Here is a 17897-nt window from a genome sequence, read left to right as displayed (position 1 = left end):
ACTTTTCATCCAACGAAAATTAGAATATCTGAAGACAAATATTGAATAAGCAACATTTGAAAATTGTTGCGAGTATTATTGTATTAAAAACAAGAAAAACTTGTGTCTGGATCAACTTCTTACACTTGAAACCTTTGGATTGATTTTTTTTTTATTTATTATTTTGTATTGGCACCGGGTTTGATATAATTGTATAATGATAAACTACTGTATGGGATTAGTTTTGTTGATTTATAATGCTTTTTTGATTTTTTCACCACAAACTGCTCTTTTCAAACATATATCAACTAAAGACCCAAAACAATTTGGATTCATAAGGAAAAACAAAAAGAGTCCAAAACAGTCTCTGCCAAGAGACTTATCTTAAAAAAAACAAGGAAAATTGTACTAAAAAAGCTCAGGTGTCAAAGTCTATGAATGTTTGTATAATAAATAGATCAGGCCCACTTAGTTGTCAAAGCCCATTGTGTTAGTGTTTGGTTCTGGTGTACGTGGCTGGCAATATAAGCAGATCACTATCATTCTCCAATCATGGATTTCGGAGTGGTTTGATTTCATGGGTCGGTCACAAGTTTTGGGAGCACCAGAGGTGGTGTTCCCCAAAGATTCTCCTACGCTCAAGTTAGTTTGGAGCTTTTTTTTTTTTTAGATGGTAAGTTAGTTTGGAGCTTGAGGAAGATGAATATTGATATTAAGGTTTTGCAGTGAATTTACTTGATTTGTGTATCTGGTGTTAGAAATGGTTTTGGAAATTCTGGTAAAATAAAATTTTTCCTAAACTTTGGTCTAATTTTTAGGTGGGACTCATGCGCCAAAGACGAGTATAAAGAGACACTCACAATAAGAATCACCTATAGGAGTATCGAACTGGGGCCGGTTCTATGAGAATGAAGAGGTTAAATTCTCTAGAAGCACTCATGAAAACCAGGAGCGTTCAAGGCCAAAATGAACACAGCCGTGAGAACAACGATGTGTCAGAAGATATTTTGTGTGAAATCTATTATTTTGGTTTACACAAACGGCTGTACAATTCAAGGCATCTCGTCCATTGATTAGCTAGTAAGTCCAATAGGTTATCACTAGGGAAGGTTCAAGGCCGAAAGTTACCTATCCTGATGCAAGATATTTTCGATTTATACTCTTTCGACAAATTCTGCATATTGTTGCATTTCCGTTGTCATCAAATTCCATTCATGTGGAGGATTATTAGAAATGGTTTTGGAAATTCTGGAAAAATAGAATTTTTCCTAAACTTTGGTCTAATTTTTAGGTGGGACTCATGCGCCAAAATTGGTGGGTCTAAGTGGTAACGCGTTCTATGCCGCATTGTGATTCACGTGGTATATTTGATTACTCAAAATCATTATCGGGTGAATGAGAAATTAAAGCCAAAGTATGCTCCATGGAAAATGGAGTTTCGGTGGAAAATCCTTAAAGGTTTGAATAAAGGCTTATCCCACATTGGTTTGGTGGGAAGAAATTTATGGGTTTATAAAGCTTGGAATTATAACTTGGGGAGGGCCCCAAAGGGCACCCCAAGTTTGTAGAATGGAGAGGTTATGGAAAAATTGGGCTAGACCCATTGGACCAAAAAATAACCACACGTGTGCGCCGCCGCCATCCGTCCGGGCTGGGCTTGGGTTCTGGTGCGTGGTGTGAGGTTGGGTTGGGCTTGTCCGACCCAATGCCTATCTTTTTGGGCAAAAAATATTTGAATTTATTTTTTAATTTTTGAAAAGTAAATTTTGGCGGTTTGAATTCAAATTTTGGTCCGAAAATTTGCACCCTTCTGTTTGAAATTTGTCTGTTCCGTTTGTATAGATTGAAATCTGTCTGTTACAGTTCAAAAAACCCTTACCTGTTTAATTTAAAATTCAAACGGATTTGTATCTTTTCAATTTAAACTAAACAAGTACCATATCTGTTAGATTTAAAACTAAGAGGCACCATTGCAAATATAAATAGACTAGTCCACACATGTATTCTCCATTGAATTTTCGTCCAGAAATAATACTGCATTACTCTCTACATTTTGTTGCATTATTTTTTATTGTGAGATAGAGTGTATAAACTTAGTATGTTCGTTGCGCGAATAAATTGTAGTGCTGCATTTATTCGTTGTTGATCATTTTATCTTGGGAGATAGATGTCCACAATCTAAAAGTACCGTGGAGAGAATGAATCTGTCTTAAAGACACAGTGTCTAATACTGGACTTGATCAGAATATTGCTCAAGAAATTAATCAAGTAAGTTGTTAATTTATTTTTTATGATTTATTATTTTTTAAATCAGATTTTGATTTTATTTTTGTAACAAAATAAAAATCTATTTGTATTTATTTTATTTTATTTTTTTGGTTTGATTTTTGTAATCAAACAAATTCTCTTCTTTTCTTTTATTTCTTATGTACTCTGTTTGTTGTTAAGTACACAAACATAATTCAATTTTTTTTTTTTAAATACAGTGAAGATTGTCCAACAATCTTAAGACAGATTATTTTTTGATGTCTTTATTGTATTTAATTTTCTGTGTTTTCAAAAAAGTGATATTTTGGTTAGAAAACAAATAATATTAATATACTGTTTTATAGATAGTAGCAATATACTGTCTATTTTCTTTGACAACTAGTAGTAATATACTGGTGTCATTAATAATTACAGAATATTAATTTGTGTTACAGTAAATTATTGTGATATTTTATTTTTCTAGTTTTAGTAACAAGTAAAATAAAATTATTTTGTGTTATAATTTATTTTCTAGTTTTAGTAACTAGAAAAGTAATTTGTGTTTTGATTTTTTCTGATTTTTGTAATCAAATATTATGACTACTGCAACTGAAACTGTAACTGGAAGTGGTACTCCAATTATTACACCGACTCTGGTCCCTATCCAGAACCATGTTCAAGTTCTAATAAATCATGGAGAAAAACCAAAAAAATTTAACGGTACTGAGTTTAAGAGATGGTAGCAGAAAATGCTGTTTCTATCTTACAACTCAAAATTTAGCCCGGTTTCTCCGTGAAGAGGCTCCAGCACTTAAAGATGGTGAAAGTGATCGGTAAGTTGTTGCCACTGTAGGTGCTTGGAAACATTCAGATTTCCTGTGCAGAAACTACATCCTCAATGGTTTTGACAACCTACTGTATAATGTTTATAGCCCTCTGAAAACAGCAAAAGAATTATGGGATTCTTTGGAGAAAAAATACAAGACAGAGGATGCCGGCACAAAGAAATTTGTTATCGGTAAACTTTTGAATTTCGTTATGGTAGACTCCTAAACGGTAATTTCTCAAGTTCAAAATTTTCAAATAATTTTGCATGATATTCATTCTGAAGGTATGTGTAACAACCCTCAGCACTGCTTACTAATAACACTACTGATTAGTGCTAATCTATGATTAAGCATGTTAATTGACTGACTGACTGAATTACTAAACTGATTGATTGATTGTGCTAGTTTGAATGCAATTCTATCTGTTGACTGTTAAATTATCTGTTCATGTTTTATGCTTTAAACTGTAAATTGAAGGCCTTATCAGCGGCCGAATCTGAAAATCATTAATGTTTTACGCTAATTGGGATTTATGTGATTTTATGGCATATTTAATTGAAATGTGATTTGGTATGATTAAATTAGATTTAATAAAGCTAAATTACAAGAGTTGGACTTAATTGCCATTTTGCCATAAGTGGGCTTTGCTAGACAATTGTTTAGTCTTGACTTATCTATGCTATACATCATCCTTGTCCATTTGTGAGAGACAAAACCGACTTGAGTGAGAGAGTGAGAGAAATTGGGTTAAACTTGAAGGTTTGGCTTGGAAATTATAGGAATTGAAGAGTAATTTGCTTATTGAGCTCCCTTATCTTGCATTCAAGACTTAAGGTAGGAGATTCATCCTCTCATTTGTGTATTTGAGTTGTTCTAGGATGGTCCATGGTGACATTAGTGATTCAAAGTCTAGAATTGGTTAAGATTGTTGAATTAAGTTGTAATTCTTGCATGTATGTACATATTGTGAGGTTTTGAGGTTGTAGTTCATGAATTCCTCACATGCATGTCCATATCTTAAGTATAGTTTATGAATTCATCTTATTTTTGAGGTAATGAGCTCATTTGAGCATGTATTTGAAGCCTTGAAGTTATTGAACACATGCATGTAAAGTTCTTATTTCGTTCATAAAGTTTTGTTTGAAATTGGGTTTAATTGACTCACCTTTGGGTCTTGATTTTACAAATTGAGCCTTGAATCATGTTATATTATGAGTTTTAAAATGTTTTTCAGAAAATAAACCCTAAAGGATCGAATTTGGTATATTGAAACTTGGTTTTGAGCTTGAGATTCAAATTTGGAAATTCCAGATTTTGGACTCCCGCTTGAGCGGGAAATTCACGCATCCAGCACTTTTGTTGTGTTTACAGTCCGCTCGAGCGGGGTTTTTCACGCTCGAGGGAGGACTTGTGTCACATGCTCGAGCGGGTGTCGAGCACCCATCGAGCGTGATTTTCACACATTCAGTACTTTTGCAGTCCGCTCGAGCGGGGAAACCCACGCTCGAGCGGGACCTTTGTTTTCTGAAAATTCTGAAAATATTTTTAAAGTGCATCTTTGCATCCTCATTCCATTCTAGGCATTCTTAAGCCTAGTTTAAGGCATCTTAATGAGGATATTGATATAGAACCACACCGAGTCAAGATAGGGATTAAGTTATTATTTTCCAACTGTGTAGCTTAGTGTGTGTTCACTCTGTAACAGTGTAGGGTTGGCATCCGAGAACGTGTACTAGCTTATCTGTAGCCCAGAACTCTGTGAGTGACAATATTGTAAAGATATGTTCAATAATGATTATCTTCTGAACAATTGAACTGTACTGTTTTCTGAAATGATACTGTTACTGAATGAATGATGTCCTATTTGTGAATTGTATTCGTGGCATCCATAGTAACCTACTATTACTGTACTGTACTGCTACTGTCACAAACATCTTTGTCGGTTCCCATGTTGGAACCACTACTGTTTACTGATATGATGGCCATCATTGACTGTTCGGTCTGTTAAGACCTACTGTACTGTTTTGCTGTTGGGTGTACCATATATGACTATTATAGTTTCTGAATTACTGTATGGCATGAATTATAAGCCACAAACTGAACGACTAATATATTGTTAAATGACTATTTTCAATACTGAAAGGACATTCATTCTTAACCTCTTTACGCATATGTTATTCATTGGGCTTTAGCTCATTGCTCATATATATATGTAGGTGTACAGGCATCGGACCGTTGCTAGAAGCGTCAGGGTAAACTCCAGTTTTGTCGAGCCAACCACTGTGCCTCACTGAGAGGTTCCAAGTCCTTCAAGCTAGGGCTTTTGAGGTGTTTTAGTTTCTCCCTTTTTGTATCTGTTTTGTGATTACTGTATAGACTGAATGGTATCGAACTGTACTGTTATGGTAGGGATCCGGTCCCTAACCTGAATATTTGTATATGATGTATGTATGTACTATTTTGTTCTAAATGTGTATATGATATGAAAAGTCTTTTTGCATACAGACAGTCACAGCTCATTGGACATCTCTTAATTACTGTTTTGGCTTCCGTCAACCCCTATACTCTGTATTACTGTCGTTTTAGGATTACTGGCCGGTTTCGATGCTAAACCCACAGGGGCGGGTTTGGGTCGTGATAGAGTGGTATCAGAGCAATACTAAACCATGAGTTATACCACACATACGTGTCCAAATGAGCTATAGCATGTCCTAAAAAAGTGAATAGGTCATTGCATGAGCATTGAAAAGTGTGTGTGGCCATGACATGAATATCTGTGCTAATGTGCTAATATGTTAAGTATGCAACTGTCTATGTTTATAACTGCCATAATTGTCTATAATGAAATGGATAACGCAAGAACTACTGATGAATCTGAATCATCTGAGGCCAGAATGGCAAGGCTAGAGAGAATAATGGAAATGTTGACTGAGGCCTTAAGGCTGCAACAACAGAACCAACAGCCCCCACCTTATCCGGTACAGCCAGAACAGAATGTTAATGATGACATCATTGCTCTAACACCGAAGTTTAGTAAGATGAAACCGCCATCCTTTCAGGGAGGCCTTGAACCCTTAAAGGCCGAAGCGTGGGTGCTTGAAATAGAAAAGTTATTTGAAGTGTTTCCATGTTCTGAAGCACACAAAGTGCTACTGGCTACCTTCACCTTACAAGAAGAGGCCAGAAAGTGGTGGATGCTCGTCCGTGACACTGACACCGTTATAACTTGGGCTCAGTTTAAGGGAGTCTTCTTTGAGAAATACTTCCCACAGTCTGTCAGGGACCGCAAGGTAATCGAATTTGAACAGTTGAAACAAGGTACTATGTCCGTGGCTGAGAATGAATCAAAGTTTACGGAACTTGCCTGTTATGCACTGCACATGGTTGATACTGATTACAAGAAGGCCAAGAAGTTTGAAGGCGGCCTTAATGTGGAAATTCTTGATAGAATTAATGTTTTGAAACTGCTTAAGTATGTGGATGTTCTTGACTGAGCAATAGTGGCTGAGTCGAACATCGAGGCACTAAAACAAACTGAAACACCAGCGTCTGAATGGCGTGGTAAAAGACGAGGCTTCAAGTTCAAGAAAAGCAGAAATAATTCATCGAACAAAAAACAGAATACAGGGTCAACAACCAGTTCCAGTCAGGGAAGTGGTTCCATACCTCCCTGTTCTGAATGTGGTAAGAAGCATAAAGGGATTTGTTATAAAATATCTGGTGCTTGTTACAGGTGTGGCAAGGTGGGCCACATGGTCAAAGATTGTCTTTCTGCTCTCCAAGGCAATAGCAAAGCTGCGCCAAACTCAGTAGCATCAACTGCTCCACCAAAACCCAACCCTAAAGCGACTGGAAAAGAGCCTATGAGGCAAGGCCGAGTGTTCGCACTCGTACCGGGAGATGTACAGAATACCGAGACCATTGTGTCAGGTATACTCTCAATCTATGCTCAAAATGCATATATTTTGATTGATTCAGGGTCTATACATTCATATGTATCGCATGTTTTTTTGCAAAAATTGAATAGACCATTGGAACCCATGAACTATCTATTAGCTGTATCTTTACCTGTAAGGGGATCTATAACTTGTGCTTATATATACCCTACATGTGAAATTATTGTTGGGGATGTTCTTCTGTATATTGATTTATTGCCTCTGAATATTGATCACTTTGATGTGATATTGGGAATGGACTGGTTAACAAAATACCATGCTACCAAAGATTGTGTAACAAAACAAGTTGTTTTCCGTCCACCCAGACTGCCTGAATTTGTGTTTAACGGAGTAGGAGTAGTACCTCCCCCATATCTGATTTCATCCATGAAAGCTCTCAAACTGATTAGAAAGGGGTGTAAAGGGTATCTGTGTTCTGTATTGACTGTACCTACTGATGATAAAACTGATGTGAACAGTATTTCCATAGTCAGAGAATTCCCAGATGTTTTTCCAGATGATCTGCCAGGGGATTTGATTGACAGGGAGATTGAGTTCACTATTAATGTTATTCCGGGTACACAGCCAATATCTAAAGCTCCTTACAGAATGCCACCGACGGAATTGAGGGAGTTGAAAGTTCAGTTGTAAGAACTGTTAGATAAGAAATTCATCAGGCCCAATACTTCACCGTGGGGTGCGCCAGTCTTATTTGTGAAAAAGAAAGACGGCTCACTGAGACTTTGCATTGACTACCGTGAACTGAACAAGGCAACAGTGAAAAATAAATATCCATTGCCTCACATTGATGATTTATTTGACCAGTTACAGGGTGCCCAAGTGTTCTCCAAAATTGACCTTAGATCTGGATACCACCAGTTGAAAGTCAAGACAGGGGACATAGAAAAGACTGCATTTTGAATGAGGTATGGACACTACGAATTTTTAGTTATGCCTTTCGGAGTTACCAATGCACTTGCTGCATTTATAGACCTTATGAACCGAATTTTTAAACCATTTCTCGATGACTTTATTGTTGTATTCATAGATGACATTTTAATTTATTCCAAAAGCATGGAGGAACATGAACATCATTTGAGAATTGCCCTACAGACCCTAAGAGAACAGAAACTGTATGATAAACTGACTAAATGTGAATTTTGGCTTGACAATGTTATGTTTTTGGGGCATGTAATCAGTAAAGATGGAATTTCAGTTGATCCACAGAAAATTGAAGCAGTAGTGAACTGGCCTAGACCGACAAATGTTACCGAAGTCTGAAGTTTTCTAGGCTTGGCCGGGTATTACAGAAGGTTTGTCAAAGATTTCTCCAAAATTGCCTTACCACTGACACAGCTGACTCAGAAGGGGATATCATTTGACTGGACCGATCAGAGGGAATCAGCTTTTCAAGGGTTGAAAACTCGACTAGTGACTGCACCGATTCTCACCTTACCCTCAGGTACGGATGGTTATACTGTATATAGTGATACTTCTCACAAGGGTTTGGGATGTGTTTTAATGCAGAATGGGAAAGTTATTGCATATGCTTCCCGACAACTGAGACCGCATGAAAAGAACTACCTGACCCATGATTTGGAACTTGCTGCAGTGGTGTTTGCACTAAAAATTTGGCGTCACTACCTTTATGGGGCTGCATGTGAGGCATACACAGACCACAAAAGTTTAAAGTATTTCTTCACACAGAAAGAACTGAACATGAGGCAGCAGAGATGGTTAGAATTGATTAAAGACTATGATTTGCAAATTTTGTACCATCCCGGGAAAGCTAATACCGTTGCCGATGCATTGAGTCAGAAATTGATTGGAAATTTAGCCTGTTTACTCACCGGAAAGAAAGAGTTACTATGTGACCTTAAAAGACTTGAAATTGAGATTGTTTTGTGTGAACAAGGTGGAACCATAGCCGCTATTTCTGTTCAACCGACACTAATTGAAGAGATTAAAGAGAAACAACAACAGTATGACTTCTTGAAGAAGATCATCGAAGAACGAGAATCCAAATTGAAGCCGGATTTCAAATTTGAAAGTAATGTGTTAAAATTTCAGGGAAGATTGTGTGTACCGAATGATCCTGAACTGAAAAGAAGAATTCTGCAGGAGGGCCACAATTCAAAATTGTCTATCCATCCATGAAATACGAAAATGTATCAAGACTTGAAATTGAATTTCTGGTGGCCGGGAATGAAGAAAGAAATTGCTGATTTTGTGTTAAAATGTCTTCATTGCCAACAAGTTAAAGCCGAACATCAACGACCTGCAGGTTTACTGCAACCCTTACCGATACCGGAGTAGAAATGGGAACATATTACCATGGATTTTATTATTGGTTTACCTCGCTCCAATAACGGTATGGATTCAATTTGGGTTATTGTTGATAGATTGACTAAATCTGCTTATTTCTTACCCGTCAAAACAATTTATAATGCGGACAAATTGGCTATACTCTATATTGATGAAATTGTGAGATTGCATGGAGTGCCTGTGTCCATTGTTTCTGATAGGGACTCAAAGTTTACATCGAGATTCTGGCAAAGTCTGCAAACTGCATTGGGTACTGAACTGAGACTGAGTAGTGCCTACCATCCTCAGACAGATGGCCAGTCAGAAAGAACCATCCAGACTCTAGAGGATTTACTGCGGATGTGTGTTCTTGATTTCTAGGAAATTAGGAAAGTCATCTACCTTTGGCTGAATTCGCTTACAACAACAGTTTCCATTCAAGTATTGGTATGGCGCCTTTCGAGGCTTTATATGGCAGAAAATGTCGATCTCCTATCTGCTGGGTAGAAGTTGGAGATAGGCCTTTGCTTGGGCCCGAGATTGCACAGGAAACTACTGAAAAATTGAAATTGATTCAACATAGACTGAAAATCGCACAGAGCCAACAGAAAAGTTATACAGATGTCCGAAGGCGAGACAGAGAATATGAAGTAGGTGATCATGTTTTTGTAAAAGTGACACCGATGAAGGGCCAGACCCATTTTGGGGTTAAAGGCAAGTTAGCGCCGAGATATGTCGAACCGTATGAGATTATTAAGAAAATCAATCCGGTGGCGTATCAAGTAGCGCTTCCTCCTGAAATGGAGCATATGCATAACGTGTTCCGTATTTCAATGTTGAGGGATTACCTTCGGGATCCCTTCCATGTGATTGAGCCTACCCGTGTAGTGCTAAGTGATGACTACACTCATGAAGAATGGCCTATTCAGATTGTGAACAGACGGATCAAGAAGTTGAGAAACTAAGAGATTCCGTTAGTGAAAGTTGATTGGCAAAACCATAGTGGCGTGTATGCCACTTGGGAAAGGGAAGATGATATGATGAAAAGATATCCTGACTTGTTTCCACTAAATCCTGCTTTCTCCCAGAATGAAGGTAATTCGAGTTTGGAGGACCAAACTCGATATAAGGAGGGGAGACTATAACAACCCTCAGTACTGCTTACTGATAACACTACTGATTAGTGCTAATCGATGATTAAGCATGCTAATTGACTGACTGACTGAATTACTAAACTGATTGATTGATTGTGCTAGTTTGAATACAATTCTATCTGTTGACTGTTAAATTATCTGTTCATGTTTTATGCTTTAAACTGCAAATTGAAGGCCTTATCGGTGGCCAAATCTGAAATTGATTAATGTTTTACACTAATTGGGATTTATGTGATTTTATGGCATATTTAATTGAAATGTGATTTGGTATGATTAAATTAGATTTAATAAAGCTAAATTACAAGAGTTGGACTTAATTGCCATTTTGCCATTAGTGGGCTTGCTAGACAATTGTTTAGTCTTGACTTATCTATGCTATACATCATCCGTGCCCATTTGTGAGAGACCAAAACCGACTTGAGTGAGAAAGTGAGAGAAATTGGGTTTAACTTGAAGGTTTGGCTTGGAAATTATAGGAATTGAAGAGTAATTTGCTTATTGAGCTCCCTTAGCTTGCATTCAAGACTTAAGGTAGGAGATTCATCCTCTCATTTGTGTATTTGAGTTGTTCTAGCATGGTCCATGGTGACATTAGTGATTCAAAGTCTAGAATTGGTTAAGATTGTTGAATTAAGTTGTAATTCTTGCATACATGTACATATTGTGAGGTTTTGAGGTTGTAGTTCATAAATTCCTCACATGCATGTCCATATCTTAAGTATAGTTCATGAATTCATCTTATTTTTGAGGTAATGAGCTCATTTGAGCATGTATTTGAAGCCTTGAATTTATTGAATACATGCATGTAAAGTTCTTATTTCGTTCATAAAGTTTTGTTTGAAATTGGGTTTAATTGACTCACCTTTGGGTCTTGATTTTACAAATTGAGCTTTGAATCATGTTATATTATGAGTTTTAAAGTGTTTTTCAGAAAATAAGCCCTAAAGGATCGAATTTGGTATATTGAAACTTGATTTTGAGCTTGAGATTCAAATTTGGAAATTCCAAATTTTGGACTCCCGCTCGAACGGGGTAAGTGGCGCTCGAGCGGGAAAGTCGCGCATCCAGCACTTTTGTTGTGTTTACAGTCCGCTCGAGCGGGGTTTTTCACACTCGAGGGAGGACTTGTGTCACACGCTCGAGCGGGTGTCGAGCGCCCATCAAGCGTGATTTTCACACATTCAGTACTTTTGCAGTCCGCTCGAGCGGGAAAGTTTACGCTCGAGCGGAGACTTTTGTTTGCATGTCCTCTCGAGCGGAGAAACCCACGCTCGAGCGGGACCTCTATTTTCTGAAAATTCTGAAATGTTTTTAAAGTGCATCTTTGCATCCTCATTCCATTCTAGGCATTCTTAAGCCTAGTTTAAGGCATCTTAATAAGGATATTGATGTAGAACCACACCGAGTCAAGATAGGAATTAAGTTATTATTTCCCAACTGTGTAGCTTAGTGTGTGTTCACTCTGTAATTGTGTAGGGTTGGCATCCGAGGACGCGTACTAGCTTATCTGTAGCCCAGAACTCTGTGAGTGACAATGTTGTAAAGATATGTTCAATAATGATTATCTTCTGAACAATTGAACTGTACTGTTTTCTGAAATGATACTATTACTGAATGAATGATGTGCTATTTGTGAACTGTATTCGTGGCATCCATAGCAACCTACTATTACTGTATTGTACTGCTACTGTCACAGAGATCTTTGTCGGTTCCCATGTTGGAACCACCACTATTTACTGATATGATGGCCATCATTGACTGTTCGGTCTATTAAGACCTACTGTACTGTTTTGTTATTGGGTGTACCACATATGACTATTATAGTTTCTGAATTACTGTATGGCATGAATTATGAGCCACAAACTGAATGACTGATATACTGATAAATGACTGTTTTCAATACTGAAAGGACATTCATTCTTAACCTCTTTACGCATATGTTATTCATTGGGCTTTAGCTCATTGCTCATATATATATATAGGTGTACAGGCACCGGACCGTTGCTAGAAGCGTCAGGGTAAACTTCAGTTTTGTCGAGCCAACTACTGTGCCTCACTGAGAGGTTCCAAGTCCTTCAAGCTAGGGCTTTTGAGGTGTTTTAGTTTCCTCATTTTTGTATCTGTTTTGTCATTACTGTATAGACTGAATGGTATCGAACTGTACTGTTATGGTAGAGATCCGGTCCCTAACCTGAATATCTGTATATGATGTATGTATGTACTGTTTTGTTCTGAATGTGTATATGATATGAAAAGTCTTTTTGTATACTGACAGTCACAGCTCATTAGACATCTCTTAATTACTGTTTTGGCTTCCGCCAGCCCCTGTACTCTGTATTACTGTCGTTCTATTAAGCAGGGCTTCGGTAATCTCAGATTACTGGCCGGTTACGGTGCTAAACCCATAGGAGCGGGTTTGGGTCGCGACAGTATGTCTCTTAGCGAGTCTTTCCAAGTTGCTGCTTTAGTGGAAAAGTTACCACTAGCTTGGAAAGATTTCAAAAATTATTTAAAACATAAACGCAAAGAGATAACCACGGATGAATTGATTATAAGATTCAGAATTGAGAAAAATAACCGAAAGGCTGAAAAGAGGAATGAGAAAAATCCCATAGAGTCCAAGGCTAATGTGGTTGAACAAGTTCACAAACCACATAACAAAAAGAGGAAGTTTACTAGAGATGGTCCTAAACAAGGCGACAACAATGTCAATAAGAAGTTCAAAGGAAAATGTTATAACTGTGGTAAGACTGGACATCGAGTTTCTGATTGCCGCCGCCAAAGAAGGATCGCGGAAGTACAAGTAAGAAGACCACCAATCAAGCCAATGTGACAGAATTAGATTATATCTCTGACAGGGTAAATGACATCAATCTCTTTGCTGTGGTGTTTGAGGCTAATTTGGTTGGAAATCTCAAGGGATGGTCGGTTGACACTAGGGCAACTTGTCACATTTGTGCGAACAAGAAGATGTTCACAACTTACAATGAGGCTACAAATGGTGAACAACTTTTCATGAAAAATTCTTCTGTTTCTACTGTGGCTGGACAAGGAAAGGTGATCTTGAATATGATATCAAGGAAAGAACTGACCCTGAACAACGTACTGCAAGTACCTGATATCCAGAAGAATTTGGTTTCTAGTTCTTTGTTAAGTAAAAATGGCTTTAGGCTTGTCTTTGAGTCTAATAAATTTGTATTAACAAAGAGTGGTATGTATGTTGGTAAGAGATACATGAGTGATGGTCTCTTTAAATTGAATGTTGTGACGGTTATACCAAAAGTTGCTATTAATAAGAATAACACATCTTTTGCTTATATTCTTGAGTCGAATTTATGACATGGTAGATTAGGACATGTAAATTTTGATGCTTTGCGTAGATTAATTGGTTTGGATTATGTACCAAAGTTTGAAATTGATCCTAATCACAAATGTGAGATTTGTGTAGAAGCAAAACTAACTAAGGCTCCATTTAAATCAATTGAAAGAAAAATCGAACCTCTAGAATTAATTCATACAGATGTATGTGATCTTAAATTTGTTCAAACTAGAGGAGGCAAAAAGTATTTCATAACATTTATCGATGATTGCACAAAATATTGTTATGTTTATTTACTTAGAAGTAAAGATGAAGCCTTAGAAATGTTTAAACTCCACAAAACAGAAGTTGAAAATCAACTTGGAAAAGCCATTAAAATGGTTAGAAGTGATAGGGGTGGTGAATATGATGCACCATTAAATGAATTTTGTGGACAACATGGCATTATTCACCAAACTACAGTACCCTATTCTCCACAGCAAAATGGAATTGCTGAAAAAAAGAATATAACCCTTAAAAAAGTGATGAATGCTATGTTACTAAGTTGGGGCTTACTACAAAACTTGTGGGGGGAAGCAATATTGTCTACTAATTATGTTCTTAACAGAATACCCCACAAAAAATCCAACAGCACTCCTTATGAATTATGAAAAGGTCGACCACCTTCCTATAAATAAAAGTGTGGGGGTGTTTGGTAAAAGTTGAAGTTCTTGTTCCAAAAAAGACAAAGATAGGACCAAAAACAGTGGATTGTGTGTTTATTGGTTATGCTTAGAATAGTAGTACATATCGGTTTCTGACTTATAAATTAGAAATACTTGATATAAATGTGAACACTATTATAGAGTCAAGGAATGCTGTGTTTTTTGAACATATCTTTCCTTACAAGAAAGGTCAGGAATTAAGTTCACAGAAAAGAACTTATGATTGTACACAAAGTCAAGAGACTAATGACAATCAAACAAAAGAAACTAGTAATGGTCTCGACTAATAAGATTTAATTGATGATGAACCAAGACGAAGTAAGAGAGCAAGAACATCAAAATCCTTTGGTTCAGATTTTCTGACATACCTGTTAGAAAATGAACCTCAAAGCTTTAAGGAAGTAATGACACGTCTTGAAGCGCCTTTGTGGAAAGAGGCTGTTAATAATGAAATTGAATCCATTATGCAAAATCATACTTGGGAATTGGTGGATCTTTCACCTGGTTCTAAACCTCTTGAATATAAGTGGATATTCAAAGAAAAATGAAAGCAGATGGTTCAATAGACAAGTATAAAGCAAGACTTGTAGTAAAAGGTTACAGATAAAAAGAAGGTCTGGACTATTTTGACACATATTCCCCTGTGACAAGAATAACATCCATTCGCATGCTTATTGCTATAGCAGCGTTGTTTAATTTAGAAATACATCAAATGGATGTTAAGACAGCTTTCTTAAACTGTGATCTAAATGAAGAGATCTATATGGAGCAACCCGAAGGGTTTGTAGTGCCAGGGCAAGAAAAGAAATTTTGTCGGCTTGTAAGATCTCTTTATGGATTAAAACAAGCACCTAAGCAATGGCATGAATAATTTGATCATGCTATGCTTACTAATGAGTTTAAGATAAACGAATGCGACAAGTATGTCTATGTTAAAAACACTGACAAATGTTATGTCATCGTTTGTCTTTTTGTGAATGACATGCTTATCATTAGAAGCAGTCAAAACATGATCAAATCAACTAAGCAAATGTTGAACAAGAGATTTGACATGAAAGATATAGGGGTCGCAAATGTTATATTAGGAATGAAAATTACTAAAACATCTGACGGATATGCATTGTCTCAATCACTTTATATTGAGAAAATTCTTGGTAAATTTATCAAGGATGATATGAATGTAGCTAGAACACCTGTAGACATCAGTCTTTATTTATAGAAAAATAAAGGAGATGCGGTGTCTCAGTTAAAATACTCCCAAATCATTGGAAGCCTAATGTACCTAATGAATTGTACTCATTTTGACATAGCTTATGCTGTCAGTAAATTGAGTAGGTACACTAGTAACTCCAGAGAAGACCATTGGAAAGCGATCATTCGGGTTCTTAGATATCTAAGATTTATCTGTGATGATGGTTTGAACTTTACTTGATATCCAACAATACTCGAAGGTTATTGTGATGCCAATTGGATATCGGATACTAAAGATTCAAAATCTACTAGTGGACATGTCTTTACTCTGGGAGGCGCTGATGTTTCTTAGAAATCCACGAAACAAACATGCATCTGAGTTCATTGTTTTAGACAAAGCAGGAGAAGAAGCAGAATGACTTTGTCACTTCTTAGAAGACATTCCAATGTGGCCAAAACCTGTGCCAGCTAGTTACATTCATTGTGATAGTCAATCTACAATAGGCAGGGCACAGAATCATATGTATAATGGTAAGTCACGACACATTCGTCATCGATATAATACCGTAAGGCAATTGCTCTTAATGGAATATTCTCAATAGATTATATAAAATCTAAAGAGAATATTGCAGATCCGTTAACAAAAGATTTGACAAAAGAGCAAGTGTATAGTTCATCGAAGGGGATGAGATTAAAGTCTATTACATAAGAGTCATCATAATGGTAATCCTACTTATATGACTGGAGATCCCAAGAACTAAGTTCAAATGGACAACTAAGTTATGTGTGGCTCGTCAGAAATCACCAAGAAATTAAAATTTCATACCCATTCCTATGATGTGAGTGATATCTGCAACATATGTTGTATACATGGGTTTAAGGATAAGGTTTGCTTTTAATATTTACTCATATCTTGATTTAGCCATAAAAATCAAGACGAGTATAAAGAGATACTCACAATAAGAATCACCTACATGAGTGTCGAACTGGGGCCGGCTCTATGAAAATGAAGAGGTTAAATTCTCTAGAAGCACTCATGAAAACCAAGAGCGTTCAAGGCCAAAATGAACGCAACCGTGAGAATCACGATGTGTCAGAAGATATTTTGTGTGAAATCTATTATTTTGGCTTACACAAACGGCTGAACAATTCAAGGCATCGCGTCCATTGGTTAGCTAGTAAGTCCGATAGGTAATCACTAGGGAAGGTTCAAGGCCGAAAGCTACCTATCCTAATGCAAGATATTTTCGATTTATACTCTTTCGACAAATTCTGCATATTGTTGCATTTCCGTTGTCATCAAATTCCATTCATGTGGGGGATTGCTAAAAATGGTTTTGGAAATTCTGGAAAAATAGAATTTTCCTAAACTTTGGTCTAATTTTTAGATGGAACTCATCCGCCAAAGTTGGCGGGTCTAAGTGGTAACGCGTTCTATGCCGCATTGTAATTCACGTGGTATATTTGGTCACTTAAAACCATCATCGGGTGAATGAAAAATTGAAGCCAAAGTATGCTACATGGAAATGGAGTTTTGGTAAAAAAATCCTTAAAGGTTTGAATAAAGGCTTGTCCTACATTGGTTTGGTGGGAAGAAATTTATGGGTTTATAAAGCTTGGAATTATAACTTGGGGAGGGCCCCAAGGGGCACCCCAAGTTTGTAGAAGGGAGAGGTTATGGGCACATTGGGCTAGACACATTGGACTCAAAAATAACCACACACGTGAGACACTGTCGCCGTTCATCCGAGTTGGGCTGGGCGCGGGTGCGTGGTGTGAGATTGGGTTGGGCTTGTCCGACCCAATGCCTATCTTTTTGGACAAAAAACATTTGAATTTATTTTTAAATTTTTGAAAAATAAATTTTGACCGTTTGAATTCAAATTTTGGTCCGAAAATTTGCACCATTCTGTTTGAAATTTGTTTGTTTCGTTTGTACAGATTGAAATTTGTCTGTTACAATTCAAAAAACCCTTACCTGCTTAATTTAAAATTCAAACAGATTTGTATCTGTTTAATTTAAACTAAACAGGTACCATACCTGTTGGATTCAAAACTAAGAGGCACCATTACACCTATAAATAGATTAGTCCTCACTTGTATTCTCCATTGAATTTCGTCCAAAAATAATACTGCATTACTTTCTACATTTTGTTGCATTATTTTTTTTTTGTGAGAAAGAGTGTATACACTTAGTGTGTTCGTTGTGCGAATAAATTGTAGTGCTGCATTTATTT

The sequence above is a fragment of the Camellia sinensis genome, chromosome 9 (assembly GCF_055761805.1).
Source record: "Camellia sinensis isolate YWXY chromosome 9, ASM5576180v1, whole genome shotgun sequence".
NCBI classification, from domain to species: Eukaryota; Viridiplantae; Streptophyta; class Magnoliopsida; order Ericales; family Theaceae; genus Camellia; species Camellia sinensis.
Note: the sequence above shows the minus strand (reverse complement) of the source record.